This window comes from Panthera pardus, unplaced genomic scaffold (assembly GCF_024362965.1).
Source record: "Panthera pardus isolate Hobbes unplaced genomic scaffold, ASM2436296v1 HiC_scaffold_11, whole genome shotgun sequence".
NCBI lineage: Eukaryota > Metazoa > Chordata > Mammalia > Carnivora > Felidae > Panthera > Panthera pardus.
In genome coordinates, this window is record NW_026526666.1 from 100940196 (window position 1) to 100964602 (window position 24407).

A 24407-nucleotide genomic window follows, 5' to 3' on the forward strand; every position below is an offset into this window, starting at 1 on the left:
TTGAGCCAGGTAGGCCCGTGCCCTCCTCCCCCATAGTCACCTGCTCTGTGAGAGACCCGAGGCAAACATTTATTGGGCACTTAGTGTGTGCCAGGCTCTATGATGGCCATTGTCCCAACATCAATCCTTTTAATCTGCACAGGTGTCTCAGCAACATGGAGACGGCTAGGAAGGGGCTTAGGTAGAATGGAGACCTTCTAAGGAATGTTCTACCAAAGTCCTCACACTTGGGGCCCGGACTTAGATTATTTTCTTTGCGTGTCTGTCTCTCCCCTCCGCCATCTCCCAAGTACAGGCTTGATCAATGTTACGCTAAGTGGTCAGGCAGAGTGGGAGTTTTAAGGGAGCTCGTGAAAATGGCATAACGTCACCTCGTTGGCAGTGTTCGGTTATCCCCCTGCGTCCACTGTGTGATAAGTAGCTCTCAAGCCCTGTAAGAGGTCAGGCAGAGTCTGGATGCCCACCTCAGGAAGATTACATGGGATCAGATGAGTCTTGAAACCCTGGCAACCCTAACATGCTGTATTTCTCTGCCACTCAATCCCGATAATTCAGAGTGTGTTTGTGATTCCAGGCGGCAAACCTGTTCCCCTGTTCAGGTACCGAGCACATCGGCATGTCCTAAGAGGGCTCTTGCAACGTGCGTCCTGGGAGGAAGAGACGGGTAGGAAACACATCAACACGCAAGTCAACAACAGCGCAGACCGAGACGAAAGCTAGGAACGGCATGAAATAAATAGGACGAGCGCATGCCTGAGGACCAGGGAAAGCCTCTCTGAGCAGGTGACCATTCAGTGGAGACCTCTACAAGGGAAGGGGCAGCCTGGAAGACCGAGCCCAGGGCTGGAGTGTCTGAGGTTCCCAAAAGCAGCCAGGGAGGCGGAGCGGCTGGGGCTGGAGAGAGGTAGGAAGGCAAGTCAAGGCAGGCGACATAGCCAGGGGCTGGGGCCCGTTCCAACGGGCAGATAGATAGGTCTCACTCCGCTATGAGTGGGGCAGTGATGCAATTCTACTTAGATTGTGAGACGATTGTTCTAGCCGTTGCACAGGAGGTGGGTTTGGTAGAGCCAGAGTGGAAACGGGGCACATGATGAGAAGATCTTTGAACGGTCTTCCTCCGGAGAACTGACAGGGGCCTCGAGCGGGGTGATGGTCACGGAGCCAGAAGTGGTGGGTCTGTGTTTCATGGGTGGCCCTCAGGCCTTGCTGAGAGTGCTTCTCTGTAGGTAGCTGCTGTCTCCTTTTCTCTTACGTATCAGTACTCAGTCGTTATACCCCTTGGAATAGAGGAATCACAACACAGGACCTGTCTGGTGATCAGCGTGACCTCCTACCTCCCAGGTGCTCTAAAGCTACGTCTTGTCTCTGGCTTTGCAGATAACGCTCATGGTGGGGCTCATCACGTTGGCCTTCATCACTCTTTGGGTAATAATAACTCCCGGAGAGAATCATGGACACTGGCCTTGCTTCCTTCACACCCAGTCCCATTGGAGAGACCGACAGTGAACAAGTAAATACACAAGTCTGACATGGCACTTATGTGGAGAGGTACACAGTACCAGGAAGACCCACAAGGGGGGCTTTGACCCACCGGGAGCAGTAAAGGAAGGCTTTGAGGAAGGGACTACAGGAACTGAAACTGGAAGGAAGGAAGGGGGTGGGGGTGGAGAGCACATGGACAGAGTCAGTAGCATGTGCAAAAGCTCTGGGGCATGAGGGTCAGAGTTCCTTCCAAGAACCTTTACTGAGCAGATAACAAGGTAAGTAGGAGGGGACAAGAGTGTTTGTATCCGAAGTCGGAGACATTCCTTTACCATCTCTGGGTCATCTGTGCGGATGAGGAAGCTGGTCAGAGACTTGGAAAACAGAAAGGAGTTGATAAAGGCATTCGAGCAACATTCCCAGACTATTCCTGATTTGCAACTTGTATTGCTAAAAATGCCTATTTAACTTAGAGATGGTAAGTCCTGTTAGAAGCCAGTGGTTTATATGAATGACCCAAGTTCTTTTGGAATCTCTCTGCTAGCCCAAAATTAAGAGAGCATATAGGATCAGTTTAGCATTTATAAGCACCCATGGCACTGACATCCTTGGATAAGATTCCTGAGTAATGCTAATCAATCCCACAAAAGGAGAGGAAACCAGTTATTCAGCTATTGTTTTATCTTTGTGCAAATTCCAGGGCAGTCCAAAGGCTGCCCCAAACTATTGGAAGGAGAGCTTCCGTATCTCCAGATCCGGAGACCTTGCCTACTAAACTTTTCTTTATTAAAAAAAGAAAGAAAGAGAAAGAAGAAAGAAAGAAAGAAAGAAAGAAAGAAAGAAAGAAAGAAAAAGAAAAAATGGATGGGGCGCCTGGGTGGCTCAGTCGGTTAAGCGTCCGACTTCAGCTCAGGTCATGATCTCGGGGTTGTGAGTTCGAGCCCCTTGTCGGACTCTGTGCTGACAGCTCGGAGCCTGGAGCCTGCTTCGGATTCTGTGACTCCCCCCCTCTCTCTCTCTCTCTCTGTCCCTCCCCCGCTTGCATTGTCTCTGTCTCTCTCTCAAAAATAAATAAACGTTAAAAAAAGAAAGAAAGAAAGAAAATAGCTCATTAGGACTGATGAGAATGAAGTGCCCACCACAACACAGATGGCCTTCTCTTCATTTTTTTTTTTCTTTTACTATCAACTTGGAGCACCTGGGAGAAAGTAGGCCCAACTTCCCACCCACTCCTGCCCTGCTTTTTAAAAGAGTTCCCTGGGGAGAAGTTGCCACATTACAGAAGTCGTGAGATGCCTGCCAGTTAGAAAAAAGTTCTTATAACCCGAAGCAGTGTGTGTGTAAAAGCAAAATTAAAACACAAACAAAAAAAGGGGGGAGGAAGGGGCCTCAACACATACTGCTTTAAAACCAAAATAATTTTTCTCGATAAAAAGATCACTGGGACCTGATTTAAAAGAGAAGAAAAAATTCAAGCAGAGTCATGGCACAAAAATTAAGTTTAAAAAAAAAAAAACCACTTAAGATGGAGACGAAAGGGGGGGCGGGCAGGTGGGAGGTGTATTCGTGTTCAGTTTCAGATGTATGAAAGTGTTGACAGATACCAATATCCCATAGCCTTCAACCCTGGGAATTTATCTCTAGGAAATAATCTGAATGATTAAAGTGAGTCGTATCAACACAGATGTTCACTGTTTTATTATTTGCGATATTTTAAAGAAGTAAGACTTTTTTTCTGGGGAGAATGGGAATGGGGTGTTATGTGTCAGTCAAATGGTCCAAAGGCATTCAGAGTCTGTGAAGGTGTGGAGGGCGGGTTAAGAGTGGGAGGACCAGGGGTAAGGTGGTGGTGAGCTGGTCTAGATAAGAGACGAGGAAGGCCTAAGGCTGCAGCCTCGAGGTTAGAGAGGAGAGATTAGCCAAAGAGATATTTAAAGGGTCATCTAAATGTGCACCGGGAGAGGAAGGGAAGATTCTGGAATGATACTCAGTGGATGAGGGTGGATGGTGACGTAACCAAGGAGGATGGAGAAAACAGGTGAATGAGTCTGGTGTCTGTCTGTCTGATCAGCGGCTGGGGGGGCTGGAGTGAAGGGGTGGAGCTCTGTTTGGGGTATGCTAAGCTTGAACTAGCCAAGGAATAGCAAGGCAATGATGTTCAGGAGGAGGCCATGGAAAATGTTGGTCTGGGCTGAGAGACAAAGGTGGCTGGAGAGAAACGGTGATAAATAAACGTTTCCCCAAAGAAAGGCGAGGTCATCGGTGGCTTCCTCCTTTCTTTCTCTTGGTCTTCATCCTGTTGGGTCTTTCAGAGTAGCTGACTCAGTTGACTGTCTTCTGGAAGGTCTCTCTTCCGTGAGTCCTTGAACACACACATTCCTTCCTTTTTCTTACTTTCACACTTGCTTCTTTCCTTTTCATTTTAAAAATTATTGAAAAGTAAATATTTCTCCCCCAAGTAACCTAGGACACACAGCCAATTAAAAAGAAAAATTAGGGGCGCCTGGGGGGCTCAGTCGGCTGGGCGTCCAACTTCAGCTCAGGTCACGATCTCACAGTCTGTGACTTCGAGCCCCGCGTCGGGCTCTGTGCTGACAGCTCGGAGCCTGGAGCCTGCTTCAATTTTGTGTCTCTCTCTCTGTTTGCCCCTACCCTGCTCGCACTCTTGGTCTCTCATAAATAAATAAATGTTAAAAAAATTAAAAAAGAAAAAGGAAAATTAAAGTCACAAAGCATTTTGCTGTGTATTCTTACCCCCCAAATGCTAATTGGTCGGGTCTCTTCCCCATCACACACACTGAGCACACACTCTTCCAGTGATCGCTCATCACAATTAAAATGGAATAATTCTTTGGATTGTCCCTTCTCTAAAAAGCTGAGTAGTTAATGAATGTATTCACATAAACGCGTTTTTACCGAAAGGAGATCAGTTGGTAGGTAATGTTGTGCAGTGTATTTTCCATGTGCACGAATGCATCACGAATAGTCTTCACAGGTTCCTGTCAATCTGCAAGAGCCCTTTTGCTGCTACCTGGTGTTGAATTTAGCTGTACGGCTGAGCCCAAATTTATCTCAATCCCTTGTTATGGGACAATTGAAGTGTTTCCAGTTTTTCTCTAATCTACTGCTTTCGACATCTTTATATATAAGTCTCTGCCTGCTTCTTTGATGGTCTTTTTAAAAAATTTAAGGTTATTTATTTTGAGAGAGAGAGAGAGAGAGAGAATTCCAAGCAGGTTCAACACAGTCAGTGCAGAATCCGACGCCAACCTCGAACTCAAAAACCGCGAGGTCGTGACCTGAGCCAAAATCGAGAGTCGGATGCTTAACCCACGGAGCCACCCAGGCACCCCTCGTGTCGGGTTTTCATTGGGTCCCAACCAAACTAGTCACAAGTTCCTCCACCCACTAAATCCTGAATTGTTCTAACCCGGTTTCCACTGTCCCGTGTCTGTTTGCAGCCTGGGCAAACCCTGCCTGCAACCCACTCCAGCCTGGCTTCCAGCACCCGCCTCTGGGTCCACCTTCCGTCTGTCTGTCCTCTCCCTTGCCCACTTCTCTGCAGTGGCCCCACCGCTGGGACAGACACCGGTCCCCAGTGTCCCCAGCCTGGCTCAAACGTGCCTCCTGGAATCAGTCTCCTCTGACCCACTCCTGGAACATTCTACTCCCCTCCCCTGAGCCCCACACATGGTGTGCCCTCCACTTCATGACGTGGACGGTGCAGTCCACCCCAACACTGGGCCCTTTGGGACAACAGATGCCCTTCTCTGCTCACGTCTGCGCCCATCACCCCTGTTCCCCCCCACCCGGCTCCCGCCACAAACCCGCAATATTTGTTTGTTAACGGCACTGTTAATAAATAACATTCCTCTGGGATTTAGATGTACACAAGTTCACCCACGGGCCAAAGGTGATCATTTACCTGTCCTGTGACTTATTCTGAAAAGGACGGAGCCTGGAACCGGCTGCCATGCCCCTCACCAGGGCTGATGTGTCCCTAGAAGCCCCGCACACGTGTAGCGACTGTGCTGTGACCAGTGCCCATGACCGTGCGCACGGTGGGCATGGGGTGCACATCATGTGCATCTTTCTCACCCAGGCGAAGGCGGGACGGCGGAGGTGACAGTGCTTGCCCACCCTTCCTCTGGGGCAGGGTAACCGAGCGGCCCCACAAAGGGAGGGGTGGGGCCGGGCCGCGCTCTCCTGCCTCTCTTTCCCAGAGGCATGTAAGTTTCAAGGAACTCTGTTTCGTCCTGTTCAGAAAGATGAGGCAACCCGTCTAGAAAGGAAGCGGGGAGTTGCCTTCCTGCTACAAGCTAAGGAATGTCACGTCGCTTCAGTGCTCTTCACATTCCCAGAAATCCGTCTTGGTTGAAAAGGAGGCAGATGACTCAGTATGTTCGTTCCCCTGGCTGTCGACAGATTAACCGCTGAGCCTGAGTGGTGCTCCTGGGGACGGGCTGGTGGAAAGTGATTGCCAAGAGGGCGCGTCCCCGCATGGGGGCGGGGGGGACGGGGGGGGGGGGGGGGGCCCCCGCTGTGGTCCCCGGCCGTGTGGGGACAAACCTAGTAAACACCGTATAGTTTTCTCAAAGCTGGAATGGGTGGTCCTGGGTCCACATCGCGTTCCTGTGAGCTCTGAGCTATCTAGAGGTGCCTGACCAAACCCCCGTGAATTCAGTCATGGTTCTGATTATTTGCTTTGCAGAACTGGGGGTTTGTGTATGTGTGTGTGTGGGGGGGGGGCGGGGGGGAGTCTGTCCTTAGAACAGGTTCCTGTAAATGATCCCTCTCCTTTTTTTTTTTTTTGGAAAACGTGAAGGTTTATTCTCACTTGGTTCCTCCCTCCTTCATTCTCCAGATTAAGCCTTTTTCTAGCAGAGAGACCTGGAAAATTATTTCAAGGGCAAGAATTTGGCAACTGTCCCTGAAAACGAAGCACATGCTTTGCAGGGGTTTTATGACCTTCCAGAAGGGCAGCCACCTGTTCCTTCCCACCCACCTCCGGGCGCCTGGCTACGGGGCTAATGAGCCATGAGACGGGACCAGTTGCCAGCCTTTCCTGCACAGGCTCTGAGTTTTTCAGGGGCCTCCTCTGACCTGCAGTCCACAGGCGCCCCACCCGCATCCTGCCAGCCCGTCGGTAGTCACTGGTCCAGGGCCAATAGCCAAAAGCAATGCTGAGCCATGGACACCTCCCACGGTATTTCGGTTTGCAAACTTATATGTCCAAACATATATTTACTCACCTGGAAGAGAGAAAACTCGGATTTCCCCGTGGGTGCCACCCTGTGCCCCCAGTGTATCTCAACGTCTCCTAAGCCGATGATCACAGAAACCCTCCCTGCTCCGTGACGCCACGCTTCGTGCCCATGCGGCAGTTCAACTGACGAAGACGCAGCCCTTCTGGATCACCCGCCCTCGTGGTGGGGGCCTTAAAGCCCCTTGGATATGAATACGAGGCAGTGGCGTGGAGGCCAGAGGCCAAGGGCTTGGGGCTAGACAGACCAAGGATGGCTGAGACAGAGTCCGCCCCAAATCTGTCATGGCCCGGGTCGTGATGGACAGGAGCTGGAGGTCCTCCAGGAAAAGCTGTAGCCAAAGGCTTTCGGGAAGAAAGGCAGACACTCAAGGCATCCCCACCTGACCTGAGCCTGTCATCCCCCAGGGCCATTGCACCTCTGGCCACGTCCTGCTTCCTGGTCATGTGGCAGTGAAACACACAGGGCCCTGTGCTCAGAGGGGACCTGTGCATGGGGTTTACTGCTCCATGATCATGATCTTGAACTTTTTTTTAAGTTTATTTATTTATTTTGAGAGAGAGAGAAAGCAAGTGGGGGAAAGACGGGGGGGGGGGGGAGAGAGAGAGAGAGAGAGAGAGAGAGAGAGAGAGAATCCCAAGCAGGCTCTGCACTGTCAGCAGGGAGCCCGACATGGTGCTTGAACTCACGAACCTCGAGATCATGACCTGAGTGGAAACCGAGAGTTGGGCGCTTAACCAACGGAGCCACCCCGGCGCCCCTGGGCTTGAACTTCTTAATAATTTTCTTCCTGACCTTGCGATAGATAATGCAGGATCCCTACTGTCCTGGCCACAGAGATCTTTTTAAATAATTCTCGGTGGTGGAAAAACAATGGAAAAGGACCTACGTTTGACGTGCCATTCCATGATCCAGCTTTACCGTGTGAGAAATTTCACGGCATCTCGGATCCTGGGCTTGGTGGACGGTGAAGGCAAAGTCAAATCAGAAACATAAAAATTACGGAGACCCTCTCTGTGACAACGTTCCATAATTGTTGCTCTCTTTAGAAAGCTTTCTCGTGGAGAGGCGGATCGAAACATAAAGCTTCACGCGCCGTCGTATCCCAAATGAGCCAACATCGTGTTGACCCCCCAGAGCCTACCGTGGGCTGCTGACGCACAGCTACACCAGGTGTGCACGGCAGAGCCTACATAGTTACTGTTCTCCAAAATACCACAGAAGTACGTCTAGAAAGGGCATAAGGAGGTTCCGGATCGGTGGCTGAACTGTCCTCCTCCAGATCAGCACGAAAGTACACAGTCACCTGGGAGAGGCGTGTCCCAGACGTAAAAATCTCCAGCAAGGAGTTCTTGGGAACACTAACTACATCCCCACCGCCGTCCGGGCAAAACCTCTTCCGGGCTGCAGATGAGGAACTCGGTCCGTCCAAACGTCAGGGACCTTTTCCCTCTACCCAAATCTGTGGCAGACAGTTTTCCACCCATAAGAAGGAGACTCATACTCAAAATTCCCTGCCTTACTTTTACTTCTCCCTAAAGCGGGACGCGGATTCTAAGAAACCGTGGTATCGCCTTACTGCACGTGCCGACACATTTTACAATTTGGGACAGAAAGTTAGTATCCACACGGGGATCCGCGGTGATGGCTCGCGAGATTTCCATGCTGTGACAAATATGTTTCTGCACTTGAGACTTTTCGTTTGGAGGGCTAGAAAGGGGTTTTGAGGAAGTTGAGGATCTCGCCGTTTCTATCTGGCGCCCTCCAAGGTGATGAATTACCCTCGGTTGTGAGAGAGTCGTAGCTCTTTGCCTTGTTACCTGGCACGGGCCGGTGTTTTAAAACAACTCGCCGGGCCCCCGTGAGCAAAGTCTTTGGCGATGGAGCGCAGTTGGGATTTCAGAAATCCTGTTGATTTAGAGTGTCAGGCTGGCCCAGGAAAAGGGCCAGACAGCTGTGGGGAAAGTATATAAGTGGGAGGTAATCATCAGGAAAATTAACAAAAGGCTTCACGGATTGTGTCATAACAGATGCTGAAAACAGTTAAAATCGCACATGTTGTTATTCCTTCTGGTTCAGACTCAGACAGTGAAGTTAGCGATGAAGGAATTTCCTCCTTGACTCCGAACAAAGCTGGGATACAGGTCCAGGGTGTCTTGAAAGAAAAGAAGACAGAGGCTTCCCGTCTGGCCTTCATTAACCTGTAATCTCATAGCAGGTGCAGCAGTCTGGGGCAAATACTTGACGGAAAGCAAGAGGCGACTCTCTTCTCTTCAAAGATACGAGTGGTAGAGACCCCAAGGTCTACTTAGCCAGGATCTAGCCAGTTCCAGGCCGAAACTGCTCTCCCTATTGACACATTCTGGAAAAGCAACCAAACCTTCTGGTACACGAGTTTTCCCAGGCGCAAAGTCAGAAGAAAAGACCTCGACCTGTTTCATAGAACGGTTGCAAGGAAAGCACAACCGTGGGTATCATTCGAGAAAGATTTCACTCGTAGCTAATTGTTACGTAAATGCCTAAGACTGCCAGGCCCCTGGGGTAAAGTTGCAGCCTCTAGGCCAGTTCACCTGTTTGGAATCTCTTGTCGGGCATTAGCAAATGTCCCTTGTGGGAGCCTTCGAGACATAAAAGTATATGGGAACTAGAATGTGCCCTGTGATTGCTAGAGACTGAACTTTCCGCAATTTGGGGCTGAATAAGGAAGCAAGTACTTCTGTGTGCTTCCTTGGCCCATTATAAAGTCTTTTTGGTTTTTTACAGACACATTTCATCTGCAAATGGCCCGATGGGCCGGGTACAGTTATCACCTAGTATTTCCTCCATCTTAGAGATGAGGAAAATGAGACACCCAGAGGCTTTCCTCTTTCCCTCGATCATGGATCAGAATGTTTTACAGCTAGAAGGAGTTTCAGGGATGTTCTAGGTGTTTCTCGTTTTACAAATAGCGGGCCCCCGAGCTGAGCGGTGCCACGTTTTCCGACTCGGAGCACTGTTCATAGGAATCGCTTAGCTCGACCCATCTACAGCCCGGTGCATCAGCCCTGGTCACTATTCCCACCACGGGGCAAATGAAAGAACATTCTTCTTCGGACTTGGCTGCGATGTGTCTTTTTGCAGAAGGCACCCTCACTGGCGGAATGCCAGAGGGCCACGCGCAGGGTGGGACCCTCGGTCTGCCGGTGGGAAAGTCGGCCAACCGTCGTCTGTGATTTCCCGAGTTAGCATTTTGTGACCTGTACCGCAATCTCATGAAACAGGCATCCACGGAAAATGCGGAAAATGCAAACAACTTCTCCCAAGGGTGGCCATTCCCCAAGATTCTCCCAACCCCGGGTTCCAAGGCTCGCCTTCTTGCCGCTGTCCCTAAGGCATTGTCCTGGGCTGGTGACCAAGGCAAAGCCTTGAAAGGCTGGAATGGACTCCTGAAACTGGAGGGTAGGCTAGAAGGAACAAGCAAGGAGCCAGTTCAGAGACGGGGGCGGGCCCAAGGGAGGCAGATCCAAGTGGAGGCCAAGGCTGGGAACCTGGGCCCCGGAGCGACACGTTCCCCTGGCCCTCTGTCCTGAGCAAACCCAGCGCCGGTTACTTGTTGACTGATGGGGCCTTGACTCTGGGATCTAGCAGCCCTCCTGACTTCTACCAGAATGTTTTAGGCTGACTCAACCGCCTCGCAAGCTCCTTTTAGCACACAACAGCTGGTCACTGAGCCGGGGCATGTAACCCCCTGGACATCTGAAAGACTCGTGCCCGCCTGGCTCTGAGGCTGCCTCCCTCACTTCCCAGCCACATCCACTTGGGCAGGTCCCGGAGCCTCTGGGTGTCTCGTTTTCCTCGTCTGTAAGTGAGGAAGTACTAGGTGATAGCTGTACCCGTCCCATCGGGCCATTTGCAGATGAAACGAGTCCGTCCACATGGGAAGCACCTGGCACGGAGCTGGCGCATAGTAGGTGCTCAGGTGCCCACACCGGGTGGTTGTCACTGGCTCCTGCACACATCCCTCCCAGCCCCGGGCGGCGCTCCCCTGAAGGGACCTCACCAGGACCTCATCCAGGCTGAGGACACGCTGCCTTCTGAGTCAGGCCATTCCGTTTTTGGACTGCTCTGACTAAGAACATTCTTCCTTATGTTCAGTCCCGTCCACCTCCCTGCAACTCCCACTCACTGGTCCCGGCTCTGCCAGAAGGCAAATGTCAAAAAAATATTCTTGAAAGAGAGGACATAGAATGTAAATAATAATGAAAGAATCGGGTTGAGGCATTACAGCCACCGACCCCCCCCTTCCCCAGCCATTCCCACAGCTAAGCACAGACAAGGGGGGCGGGGGGGGAGTCAGACCTTTCAGTTGAATTTGAAAACCGGCAAAAAGTGCCTCGTTCCTCTGTGCTTCCTTTAGAAATGCACGAAAACAACCTCTTCCTCCATTTTTTTTTTTCAGACCCAGAATGTGCTGTCAGACTGCCGTGAGACCGAATGTGCAAAGATGATAATCACAAGGGCTGCTGCGGAGACGTGACCTGACCTCACTTAATACGTGCCGTCCACCCCGTAATCACTGTGCGTCCAAGGGGGTGTGCCCCAGGAGCAGGTGACTCGTGGCAGACCTCCCGTTTGCAGAGCCTTTCTGGCGTCAGTTGTACGATCACGACCCGCGTGTCCCTTTCCCGCCTTCGTGGCATGTGCCAGGAGGGCAGACGAATGCAGACATCTTTTCCTCTGCAGATTTGACAGCTCAGCTCTCCAGCGACTGAATGATTCAAACCATTTCAAATGATTTGAAATAGAGCTTTTTAGTATTGCAAGATGCGAAAGTTCTGGAGACCTGTTGCACAAGCCCGTGAGTACACCGAACACTTACCGAACCACAGACTGAGGAATGACTCAGATGGTAAGTCCAAGGCTACGTGCTTTCCACCACAAGAAAAAGGTGTATTCAGGGCGAAATATACAGATGAAACCATATGACAAAGTGGCTTCAAAATGGTACCAGAGGAGGCAAAAGTTCATCACGCTGTAGATGTACGACTTGTGCACTTTTCTGTAACATTAGACCTTGTTGGAAAGTGCACGTACATGGGGCCCCTGGGGGGCTCGGTTGGTGGAGCGTCCGACTTCCGCTCAGGTCATGATGTCGCGGTTCATGAGTTCGAGCCCCGCGTCGGGCTCTGCGCTGACGGCTCAGAGCCTGGAGCCTGCTTCGGATTCTGTGTGTGTGTGTGTGTGTGTGTGTGTGTGTGTGTGTGTTAAAAATAAACATTAAAAAACTTGGAAAAGCGTCCATACAAGAAATAATAACAGAGGAGAAGGATGCAAAGGGGCCATAGTGGGAACAAGTTCATCCATAGGCTGGCACCTGCAGAAGTTGGGTGGGCACCGGGTCTATGCCTGTGTGTTTGTAGTTTTTCATAAAAAAAAAAAAAAAAAAAAAAAAGAAAGAAAGAAAGAAACGCACAGAACATTTAAAATGCTAGAAAAAAAATGACTTGAGCATTTCAAGCATAAATCAGTGAAAACTCAGGGCATGGGCTGGGACTCCCCGTGGGTGACTTGGGTCCACAGCTCTTGGTGGTAGAACCGTCACATTATGTTTCGAAACCAAACGTCATCTGGCCGGGCAGGTGCCAGTGGGAGTACTACTCCCAGAGCCCGCCAAGTCCCCATGCCTGTGGGAGCCTCCTGCCACTTTGCGCTGTCCCTTGGGCTGAGCCCCCTTCCCTCACCGTGGGACAATCCAACTGTCTCCCTCCTCGAGCCTAAAACAAAAAAGCTTCTTAGCCCCACCCTCCCCAGGGGTACTGGCTGGATGAGGCTCAGACCTCTCAAAATCAACCAGGGGTTTGGGAAGGAAACGGTCTGCCTTTCTCTGCGGTGCCGGCAGGATGGAGCCCGGGTAGGCAAACACCCAGGCGTTGGGTCTGGACTTAATCCTCACCAGGTCACAGCAGCTAAGACCCTCAGGGCTCAGGAGGCCACGTGCTCACTCCCTCTCCGGGTCTCCAGGGACGGCCCAGAGTGCGCCTCCCGGGCAGGCTGGCTCCCAGCGGTGCCCCACGGAGTCAGGCCTGGGGTGGGAGTTGGGCCCGGGCCTGGCGGGCAGGGGGCCCCCCCTGCCTGGATTCTTCAGGGCTCAGAAAGAAAACCTTGTGTTTTCAGACAACCGTGTGTTTTCAATATGAGCCGGCCCCGATGCCTCCCTCTAAGTGGGTCCTACATCCCTTGCAATCAGGCAACCCAAAAAGCGGGGTCCCTGAGGCCTCCTGACATGGCTCCGGGGGCCACTGCCTCTAGAGCTGACCTCCCAAGGCTTCTGGAGGACAGCAGCGTCCGGCTCACCTGCTGCTCCCTTCCTCCCTGCACCTGGCAGAGGGGTCAAAGGTTCTGGTCTTGAACCTCTGTGCTCTGCCCTTCCAGGGTCACAACTGCTAGTTTAACAAGGGCACGAACTCCTTCCTGAATCACCAAGGGACACTGACTGACTCAGCGTCCAGACGGCCGTCCCGGACCCTCCCTCCACCCGGAGCCCTGGCTCCACCATCTCGCTGCCCATGCTGGCCCCGGGGTCCCCTCCTCACTCACCCAGCTCCCAGCTCCTAAGTCACGGGAGCCCCAGGGGGACACAGGGCTGTCTACCCCTCCAAGTCATTCTTTTACCCACCTGTCACTTTCTTGCACGAGAAACCTGCAGCTCCCACGACCAGAGCCTTTTACGCGGGCCCCCAGCACCTCTCCCCACCTGCTGTCAGAAAACACTAACAGGGAAGTCGAACCCACGGGGGGACTCCCCTCGAGGGTGCCACGCACCCCTAACTGTGGGATTGCAGAACCCAGGGGCTTGGCGAGGTGCCAGGTCAGCTCCAAACGCTCTCTGGGGAGCCTTCCCTTTTCTCTGGGTGCTTCCACCACCTGGGCCACTACCCGGCGTTGTTTCCCCAGCCTGGACTCAGTCTCCAGCAAGTATTTTACTGACCCCCTGCTATGTGCCAGGTGCCGGGCTAGACGGCGGTCACCCTGGTGACGCTGAAATAGAAAAGGGACGGAGGTCACCGAGCTCCCCCCTGGGTGCCAGGCAGCGTCCTGCGTGCAGATTTGGACTCAGCTGATCCTCAACACAGACCCGGCTGGTCCTCAGAAAACCCCGTGAAATGGGTGCCTGCATCATCGGGTTTCCCAGGTGAACAGATGAACAGAAGTGCCCGAGGTCGCCAGCCTCCAGCCCGTGTCCCTGCAGAGCACGTCTAGCAGAGGGCAGGGCGGTGAAGGGGGTTGTGGACAAACACGTGGCCCTATGGGGTTACAGAAGGAAGCGTGTGAGAAGGGCCCCCGGCCCAGCGCAGGAGGGACGGTGGGGAGGTGACCGCCGGACAGAAGGAGGCCGGGTGAGCAAGGTGTGTGTGCAAGAGCTGTGAGCGAGAGGACCCAGGGCTGTCCTCCGTCCTCGGTTCGGTCCCGGACACAGGAAGCTACAAGGGACGATATGGGGACAATGGATGAAATTCGAATACGGACTGTGGATTGGACACTAGCTTTCTGTGTATGTCAAGTTTCTTGATTTTGATCATCGTGCTGTGGTTGTGTGCGAGAATGCTTTAGTTATTAGGAAACACACACTGAAGTATACGGGGCACAGTGCCTCCCACCTACTCTCAGAGGGTTCAGAGACGATATGCACCTGTGCGCCTGTGTGTGTGTGTATATACGCGTGTACGTGTGGCTGTGTGAGTGGAGAGAGCTGGAAAGAGAGACAGATGATGGTACGGCAAACAGGCAAAGTGTGAACGAGTGAATCTGGGTAAAGGGTATATGAGAGTTCCTTGCACTCTTCTTGTAACTTTTCAGCAAATTTGAAATTATTCAAAAATTCAAAGTTACCAAGAACATATGAACGTAAACAGCAGTACAGCAAACTATAAAAACCAAACAATCCCCATCAAATACGTTAGAGGGATTGCCTGCAGGAAGGAGAGGGTGCAGGGGGAAAAAGGATGAGAATGGAGGGCACCAAATGAAAGAAAGGAGTAGAGAGAGGGATGGAGGGAGAGAGAGAGGGAAGGGCAGAGGAAAGGAAGAAAAGAGGAGGAGGGAGGAAGGGAGAGAGGGAAGAAGGGGGAGGGAGGGAAGGAAGGAAGGAAGGAAGGAAGGAAGGAAGGAAGGAAAGAAGGGAGGGAAAGAAGGAAGGGAGCAAGGAAGGAGGGAGAGAGAGGGAAGGATAGAGGAAAGGAAGAAAGGAGGCAGAGGATGGAGGTAGGGATGGAGGGAAGAGGGAGAGAGGGAGAGAGGAAGGAAGGACGGAAAGGAGGAAGGAGGGAAGGGAGGAAGGAAGGACGGAAAGGAGGAAGGAAGGAAGGAAGCAGGGAAGGAGGGAAGGGAGGGATGAAGGGAGGAAGGGAGGAAGGAAGGAAAGAAGAAGGAAGGAGGAAGGGAAGGAGAATCAGAGAGAAGAAGGAGAAAGCCTGGGTCCTTGGAGCTCCTTCCTTCTCCAGACTTCCTCTTTTCATCTCCAGAGGATGGCTCCCAAGACCTCCTGTCTGCCCGGGTCAAGCATGCCAGGCCTGCAGGCAGAATTGCTTGGCACAGGACACTCCCACTGTTAACTACGATGCCCAGCCCCAGTCACCCCACCCCCTCCTTCCCAGTGGCCCTACTTTCCCGGGGGGGTGGGCAGCATGGCTCCCTCAGGCTCCAGCTCCCTCTCTTCTTCCCTTCATCCAAGCTGCAGCCAGGTCTCACTCTGTCTTCCTTTGACCTGTTCCTCTCCATCTCCTTTTCTGTTCCAGCGCTCAGAACCTCACCGGGTGGCCTCCTGCCTGGGCTCATCCCCCCACCCCAGTCTGTGCACCTGCTGTTCAGAGACATTTGCGGCCCGCCGCGCGTCCCTGTAACACGGCCACTCTCCCGCATGTAATCCAAGAATATACTCTACCTCAATCCACTCTCTCCCGTCTCTGATTTTTTCACAAGTATTTGTCTCAACCTCCAGCTTTATCAAAAGTCCTTGGAAGCAGGCGCCTGTCCTACCTGGACATCGATTTTCCCCCTTGTGGTGCCTTGCATGTGACTGGATGCCTGGCAGGGGGAGTATAATAGACGCCTAGTCCATTAAAGGGTTTTTCCTCATTTCTGAGTAATTCAGTTATTCCAAAAGACATTCCGATGCTCATCTCCCGTATTTGGAATAACAGCAGAAGACGAGAAAGGACATGATCAGGACCCTAGGGCAGTTTGGGGTCCCTCCTCCGGGTGCCCCAATGTCAGAGGCAAAGGCCCTCAGGATCTCTCCTAAGGAAGGCTCTGCTAAAAACCTGTCCCTCTGGGGAACTAGAGTCCGGTTCTGAACAGCTCTGTATTTCCATGTTCCTGATGGAAAGGGTTGAAAAACTTACGGTGTGGCTTTTAGAATATACATTTATTTTTGTGACTGTTCCAAAGCTTACCCCAACTTAAAACACACTCCCAAATCGGGTGCTGCCTCTGAGACGCCTCGTTTCCCAGCCCAAGACCTATGTTTTTTGGTATGGCCACAAACAGCAATGGATTCTGTTTCTGGTTTGCTTCAAAAACAACTCTAATGGCCCAGTCACTGTCCAAACAAGGAAGGGGCCGGGGGCGGGGGGGGGGGGGGGCCGGTAAGCCCGCCTCTGTCATCATCGGAAGTCAAGTCACTAGCTAAATGTCTCACCAACCCCAGTCAATATATTTAATTCCTTGTTTCTTGATATTTCATAATTTCAGCTCATAAAAGAGACCATGATGTAATGCCTAATAAATGCCAGAGTAGCCTTTTCGAGAAGCAACACCAGGCAGGGTGCCTAAGCCAAGTTTGTTCAGGCAAGGGTTCAGGTATCTGTCGTCATGTTTCATCGGAGAGGCGGCTTCACAAACAGGGTTCGAAGAGGTTTTGATCTATCTGGACTTCAAAGCCTGGTGGTTTGACCCCACACAAGATGGGCTCGCTAGGATGTCTACGTCACTGGGGGAACAGGTACCAGAACAGGTACGTCCTCCCAGGGCCAATGATATCAAGGACCACTTCCTGTGAATGGATTCCTTTTTTTTTTTTTTTTTACTATAATGTAAACTTCCTGTTGCGATTGTCACTCATTTCCTCTCGTCCAGTTCTCAGGGGAGCCGGTCTACCGGTTCGTCATAATTCTCTGCACAACGTTTTGGCTTTTCCGTATGAGCATAGCGTGATGGGTCTTGGCTCTCCGTGGACCATCTGCTCTGAGTTGTTTGTCGAGGTGTGATGCGTTTTTCTCCCTAATTCCCAACCAAGGTCTCTTTTTTCTTTTGAAATTAGAACACATCCTGGCTATTCACAGATCCAGAGGGAAGAGCAGTGTCTTGGCCATGGAAGGGTGTTCAAACTGTGACTTAGGCCCATCAGATGCTATATTCAAAACAACCGGTGGGGTGAACCCCGGGCTGCCTCTCTTCCAAGATAGTAATCACAGGAGGAAGAAACCTCAGGGATTCTCAGGTCCAGCCTTCCGCTGCGTGGGCTTCCGTGGAGGCCCTAGTCATCCACAGTGATGGTTTTTAAGGACACAGGTGAGAGGCACATCCAGAATTACCCACCTATGGACTCCCCCTCCTCCTGACTTTCTGCTGAAATAATCCAACAAATGTATCTGGGGCGATGCTAGACCCCTCTAGACCCCCACGCAGCCCTGGAGTCCCCTGGCACGGAAGCTGTCCAGGATGCAGGTGACTAGCAGAGAAGGGCCACTCGGGGCCTTTCGGGGAGTCAGACGGGCTCGGCAGAGGGGGCATCCACTGTGGCTGCGGGAAGCAGGGTCGGGTCCCAGGTGGCTTCAGGCTTCCTGGAGAGATTGCTTCCACCCCTCGCACCCCTTCTCCCATCATCCCCCTGGACTGCTAAAGAAAAATGACAATGCAGCTTTAAAATATCCCCTGCCCCCATTTTTGACTGGATCTAAATTAAATGCCCAGTAACCCAACCGTGTGGCTTTGAAACTTTGTTCAGGATTCCATTCACTTGAGGGCCCAGTATGTCCTGGGTTCTGTCCTGGGACTAGGGACAAGGTACCTGCTCTCATGAGCCCAGTCCAGGAGGGACCGGACTGCCAGATAAAATATTGCAAAGAATATTCTTCTACTAAGGAACTATGCAGAGTTTATCTGAGATCCACATTTAACTGGGTGTCCTGCTTTTCCATGTGTTAAATTTGGCCACCCTAAGCAGGGAAGGTAGACATGATTAGGGAGAGAAAAGCCCAGAGCCCCCAGCCCAAGGCTAAGCTGTGGGATCCTGGGAATGCAGTCTCCCTTACAATGGGTAAATTTTTTGTTTTTAACATTCTTTTAACAATCTTTTGTTTTTAACATTCTCCCCTCACTTTTAAATATGTGCAAATGGCCTGACATTGCAAGACTGGTCCTGTGTCCTTTGCCTCTAAGGCTCCGTCTCCCCATTTCCCCATCCTGCTGATCCTTTGCCCTCTGGCTTCTGTTGGGTTTGGCCAGAGGGCAGTATGTGCAGGAGACGAGTGACCAAAGGTTACAGCTCCTGCCTGGGGGCTTCTGGCTTCTCCGCACAGCTATTGTCTCTTTAGAGCCTGCGGTGGCCTCAGCCAGCCCTCCCCTCCCACCACCCTGCTTCAGCACCTAGCCCCGGTGCACGTCCCCATGGCAAATAAATCCTGCTGAAATTTCCCGCTTTAGTTGAGGGACCCACTTCCTGCACAGAACCGGACTACACTAATAACAGCCGTCGTTTCTTGCACAAATTAGCCTACAAACACAACACAAGTAACCCAAAGTCCCATTAGGATTTCTTGTTTTGTTTTGTTTTTTAAAAATTGATGAAACGATTATAAAACTTGTTTGGAGCAAAAGTAGGAAGAATAGCCAAAACTTTTTAAATTTTTATCTTATGGAAAGTAATATTAAGAGGGAATTTGTCCTCTTAATTTTTAAAGCTTGGGGTTTTAAAACCTGGGGTTAAGCTACAGTAAATAACAGGTAACACAGAAGAGAAGGCTCAGAAGCAGACCAAGTAAACATAGGACTTGAGTAGACGAGAAAAGATAGCATGCTAAATCTTCTTAAAAATATTATTCAATCAATAGTTTTGAGACACCTCGTTCATGATTCAGAAAAAGAGGAGAGGGAAAAAAAGCTAGATCCCTACCTCATATTTTACACACACACACACACACACACACACACAAACAGTAAAAGGATAAAAGAGTTAATGTTTAAAAATATATTATAATATTTGATGAATGCATAAGTAAGTATTGTCATCATATCAGCATGAGAAAGAGATTTTTTTTAATTTTTTAATGTTTTTATTTATTTTTGAGACAGAGAGAGACAGAGCATGAGCAGGGGAGGGGCAGAGAGAGGGGGGAGACACAGAATCTGAAGCAGGTTCCACGTTCCAAGCTGTCAGCACAGAACCCGACGCGGGGCTCGAACTCGGAGTGTGAGATCATGACCTGAGCTGAAGTCGGGTGCTCAACCGACTGAGCCACCCAGCCACCCCTAGAGAAAGAGCTTTCTATAGCATAGCAAGAACCATAATTTTTAAAATCCTGAGATTTGAAAAAAATAAATAAAATTTAAACATCCTGAGGTTTGCATATGTAAGTATTTATACTTCTGAATGCAAAAATGCCATAATCAAAGTTAAAAGACTGATAACAAGCATATTTTCTGCAAACATTAAAAAAAAGTTACAGGTTAAATTATATAAAGAGGCCTTATAAATCAATAAAAAAAGATGAATTCTCCAATAGAAAAACAGACAAAGACTGTGGCTAGGTAGCTTTCTAAAAATGACTGATAGGTTACCAAGATGTGTTTCATCACATTAATGATCAAAGATATTCAAATTAAAATAAGATTTTTTTTTGGACAATCATATTTACAATGTTTAAATATAAGAGCCCTTGTGGATAAGGATATGGGAAGAAACACACTGGCAGGATATTTCTGGAAAGATACTTGGCAATAGTTATCAAAGATCTTAGAAAGAGAGGGGGGCAACTGGGTGGCTCTTCGGGTCTAACTCCTGATTTTGGCTCAGGTCATGATCTCATGGCTTGTGGGTTCAATCCTTGCATCGGGCTTTGTGCTGATGGTGAGGACAAGAATCCTCTTTGTGTTCTCACCAAGTGTTATGTCCACTTGCCCATGTGCCCCCAGTCCCTAACACAGTGTCTGACAAATAATCTAAACTCGCTATCTTCAGATTAATCGATTTCTGGAGGCTTTGAACCTTCAAAACTTCCTTAAGAGGCATACTTTTATTAACTAATTAATTTATTTTGAGAGAGAGAGAGCAGAGGTAGCAGCAGAGAGAGAGGGAGGGAGCCAGCATGGAGCCTGATGTGGGGCTCGAACTCACGAACCATGAGATCATGACCTGAGCCAAAACCAAGGTTGGAATGCTTAACTGACTGAGCCACCCAGGCGCCCCAAGAAGCATAATTTTATTCAAAAGTCTTTCTTCTTTTTCAGACCTCCATAGATATGGAGGTCATATGTTTGCATTCTTCCATTAAAAACCCTTCACATTCTTGATAAAGTAATCAAGATGCCTCTTAGTCAACTGTTTTATTAATGAAACCACTCTGGTTCGCTTAACTACTCACAAAAAAAAAAAGAAAGAAAAGAAAAGAAAAGAAAAGAAGAAAAGAAAAGAAAAGAAGAAAAGAAAAGAAAAGAAAAGAAAAGAAAAGAAAAGAAAAGAAAAGAAAAGAAAAAAAAATCTATGGTCAATCTACACCCTGTCCAGTGTCTATATGTCATTGTCAAGTCTCACTGGGTATCACATTTCATAAGTGTTTGACTGACGCAATACACGGGTAATACAATTACTCTCCAAATCATACTGGTTGTTATTGTTTGTAATGTCAACTGTTACTCATGTTGTGGTCATCCGTGGGCCCATGCTCTTTACCCTCCCACCTTGGATTTAGTTATTCCCTATTCGCTCTTCTAATGAGTTCATTTTCTTCTATAACTTTTGTCTTGCAATTCTCCACTAAGTTTTATAATTTTTAAGATAATGTTAAATCTCATTCCTGTTTTACAGACGTGTTTGCTCCTAAAGGTTCAGTGAATACCATTTGGCCAGATCTTGAGGGTCCGGTCATTAAAACCAATATTTGACCTGGCATAAATAACTTCCATAAAATAAACTTCGAGGATATAACAGAATATCTGAAACTTTACTTCAAACATTCAAGAATGAGAGCTTTTAAAATTTGATAGCCATATTTTAAAGGTTTAACATTACAGGGGAAAAGTCTCTCGGGGATGCCAATGGTATCTCTCTCATAGGCACAGTTACAATATTAAAAAAAGGTGCTCACGGGTGCCTGGGTGGCTCAGTCGGTTGAGCCTCTGACTTTTGGTTTCAGCTCACGTCATGGTCCCGGGTTCACGGGATCAAGCCCCACATTGAGCTCTGCATTGGACGTGAAGCCTGCTTGGGATTCTCTCTTTCTCCCTCTGCCCCTCTCCCCTGCTGATGTGTGTTCTCTCTCTCTCTGTCAAATATAAATAAATAAAGTGCTCACCTCCCGTTGCCGATGGAATAGCACATAATGTTTCTCTTCTCTCCAACACCCGTGTTCATTTATTCACACTTTTTATATTCTCAGCTATGCCTGGAGAGAAGATAAGTTATCATTAATACATTATACATGAGTTTAGAGACTTTTTCTCCTGGTGCAACTTGGCTGTTATGCTGGTAATTCACCCTTCAAGATGTGGAGACTTCCCAAGTGGGGCTTCTCTTGAAAGGCTCATCACCTAGATGGATTTTACTGTAAATTATGGTCCTTAAATATTTTGCTCAATGTTATGAATGCAAGTCGCCAAAGCGATCCCACGATGAGAATCGCAAAACAATCTAATCTCTCTTGCTCTACTTTGTACAGTTATTTACGTTTTTATAGACCTTTTTGCCACAATGCTCTTTCTAAAGTTATCTAGCCAACACACATCCCCTGTTCATGTTCAGTGTCGACCTACCTCCCTATTTTTTTATTTTTTGAGCATCATCATTTTTGCGCATAAAATTAACATCTCACGTCATCAATTACTACAGCATCTTTTTCTTTTTTTTTTTTAATTTTTTAACATTTTTTTATTTTATTTTTGAGACAGAGAGAGACAGAGCATGAACAGGGGAGGGGCAGAGAGAGAGGGAGACACAGAATCTGAAACAGGCTCCAGGCTCTGAGCTGTCAGCACAGAGCCCGACGCGGGGTTCGAACTCACGGACCTTGAGATCGTGACCTGAGCCGAAGTTGGACGCTTAACCGACCGAGCCACCCAGGCGCCCCTACAGCATCTTTTTCTTGCAATAACCATTATGCATTGATGGTTCAGCTGACAGAATTTTAAGATAAAGAGCACCTAGAAGATATTTTCCCCAAGGAGCATCTAAAATACATATGTTTTGGGGCTCCTGGGTGGCTCAGTCGGTTAAGCGGCCAACTTCGGCTCAGGTCATGATCTCGCGGTCCGTGAGTTCAAACCCCATGTCGGGCTCTGTGCTGACAGCTCAGAGTCTGCAGCCTGTTTCGGATTCTGTGTCTCCCTCTCTCTGACCCTCCCCTGTTCATGCTCTGTCTCTCCCTGTCTCAAAAATAAATAAAAAACGTTAAAAAATTTTTTTTAAAATATGCATATTTTGAAAGGGAGTGTATCAATACTAACACAGCATTCTAATTATCTTACTTATATTCCTGACATTAAGCTCATGGGTTACGGTGGCCACCTTTGTGATTACACACAAGGTCAGGGATGTCAGAAATGATGTGTGGAGGGCAGGGGTGTGGCTCCCCTGTCAAAGTCAAAGCCACAGTGCAGATTTGGGGCAAATACTAGAGCCAACGCTAAATTTTGGTGCAACCCTATGTCGTCAAAGAGTGTGGACTGTGGAAACAGATGGCCTGGGTTTGCCTCCTGATTCTGCCACTTACCGGCAGTGTGGACTTGGATGAGTTCCTCTGTCTCCCCATCCATAAAACGGGGATAATAGATTGTGGTGCTTGAAAGAGTGCCTGTCATATAGTTAGTGTAAGCGTATAAGTATTCGCTGCTGCCTTTCTTATTACTAACTGGTATCAGTGAACCTTAACTCATGATTTGTTGCCTCCGGTAAACTATTCTCAAAAGGAAAGAAAAGAGAGAAATCAGGCAACAAGCAACAAGTGACTGGAGCACAGAGACCTTCCGTGTCATTTAGAAAATTTTGTAAGAGTATAAATAACAGAGTTCATCACAATTCTCTCTCATCCTTTACCCTATATAAGGGTTTTTAGTTAGCTGAACAAATGTTTAATAACTTAATTATGGGAACTGTCAAACCTACGCGAAGATAGATTAGTGTAAGGAACCACACGTGCCCACCCCCAACTTCCACGATGAGCGACCCCCCGGCTTCCTGTTTCACTGGGCGCATTTGATCAGAATCCCCAAATCCCTAGCATCACTGGTCACGTGCCAGACAGGGCAGCGCGGAGCCAACTGTTCCACCAAATCACACCGTCTAAGGTGTGATGGCTTTTAACTTATCTGAGAGATGGAAGGAAGGAGGGAGTAGGAATTTAGCCCCTGGTCCAAGTGTTTATGCTCAAGAATCATTTTTCACACTGTTGATTCAAATTCTGTTCCAACTCTTGATAATAGAAGAGGCACAAATCACTTCAGCTGATTTTGGTCTTAGGTGTGCTCACAAGTGTCAAATACTTCTGTGGCCAGCAGATCAAACAAAAGCTCAAAACACTCCGATGTCAATGGACCAAACACAGACTCTTAATGGTGGCCTCATCTGGCTGCATCAATGCATTCATCTGCCAAGTCACCCACACCCTCAGGCCTAGAGAACCGGTCCCCATAGCGCCCTTCAGGCTTGGTCATATCCCGGCCTCCTTAGAAAATGTTTTAGGCACATTTAAGGGTGAACAGACAGGGATGCTGGTAGCCAGGTGCCCGGAGTCAACAGGTCTATCAGCCATGGGAAGCCTGTGTGCCTTGCATGACGGTTGGGAAGCTGTTCACGGTAGTTAGTGCTTGATATATACTGACTTACTTAATCCTTACAACTCCCCTGCAAAGAAGACACCATCATCCTCTATTCACAGTCGAAAACACTGAAGCACAGAGAGCTGAAGCCACTTACCCATGATCACACAGCCAGAAAGTGGCAGCCATTGCCAGCACAGGATCCTGGGCACTATCAGTCTCTCTAGGAAATCTTTTCTCATTACCACGTTTCCAACTTAGCCACTCCATGACATGCACGAAAGCCCAAATGTATGGCCTCTTCCCCCACCTCATCTGTCCTCGGAGATTCCATATGATGTCCCAAACTGCTAACGCGCATGAGCCAAAAAATGCTGACCACAGGTGATGCTCAGATGCCCTCTGGCCAAATGGCCAACCACACAGAAACTATTTAACCCATAACACCTACAGCTGCTCAAAGTATTTGATGATGATAAAAAGGAGGCAAAAGAAGCAAGATAAGATCGGGGAGAGATGATTGAAAACCTGTTTTATCGTCTTGGATGGGTCAAAAAGCCCAGAAAGGAGAACACTTCTAAGTTCCTCATTGACACAAGATGCAGACTCTGAATGTTTTAGCGTTCTCGTGCTCTACTCTTATGCATTGGGAAC

At 49.2% G+C, this 24407-nt stretch overlaps 1 long non-coding RNA gene across 2 annotated transcripts; it reads right to left on the reverse strand.

Moving 5' to 3' along the window:
* Positions 1–500: 500 nt before the first annotated feature.
* LOC109274048 (uncharacterized) lies at positions 501–24066 on the reverse strand. Of its 2 annotated transcripts, none has more exons than XR_002083411.2 (3): positions 23911–24062; positions 21296–21385; positions 501–1277 (listed from the first exon to the last, which is right to left on the reverse strand). It is a non-coding gene; the product is annotated as an uncharacterized LOC109274048 (long non-coding RNA). The 2 variants fall into 2 exon arrangements; XR_002083412.2 differs by lacking the exon at positions 501–1277 and adding an exon at positions 3170–3895 and having other exon boundaries at positions 23911–24066.
* Positions 24067–24407: the final 341 nt, after the last annotated feature.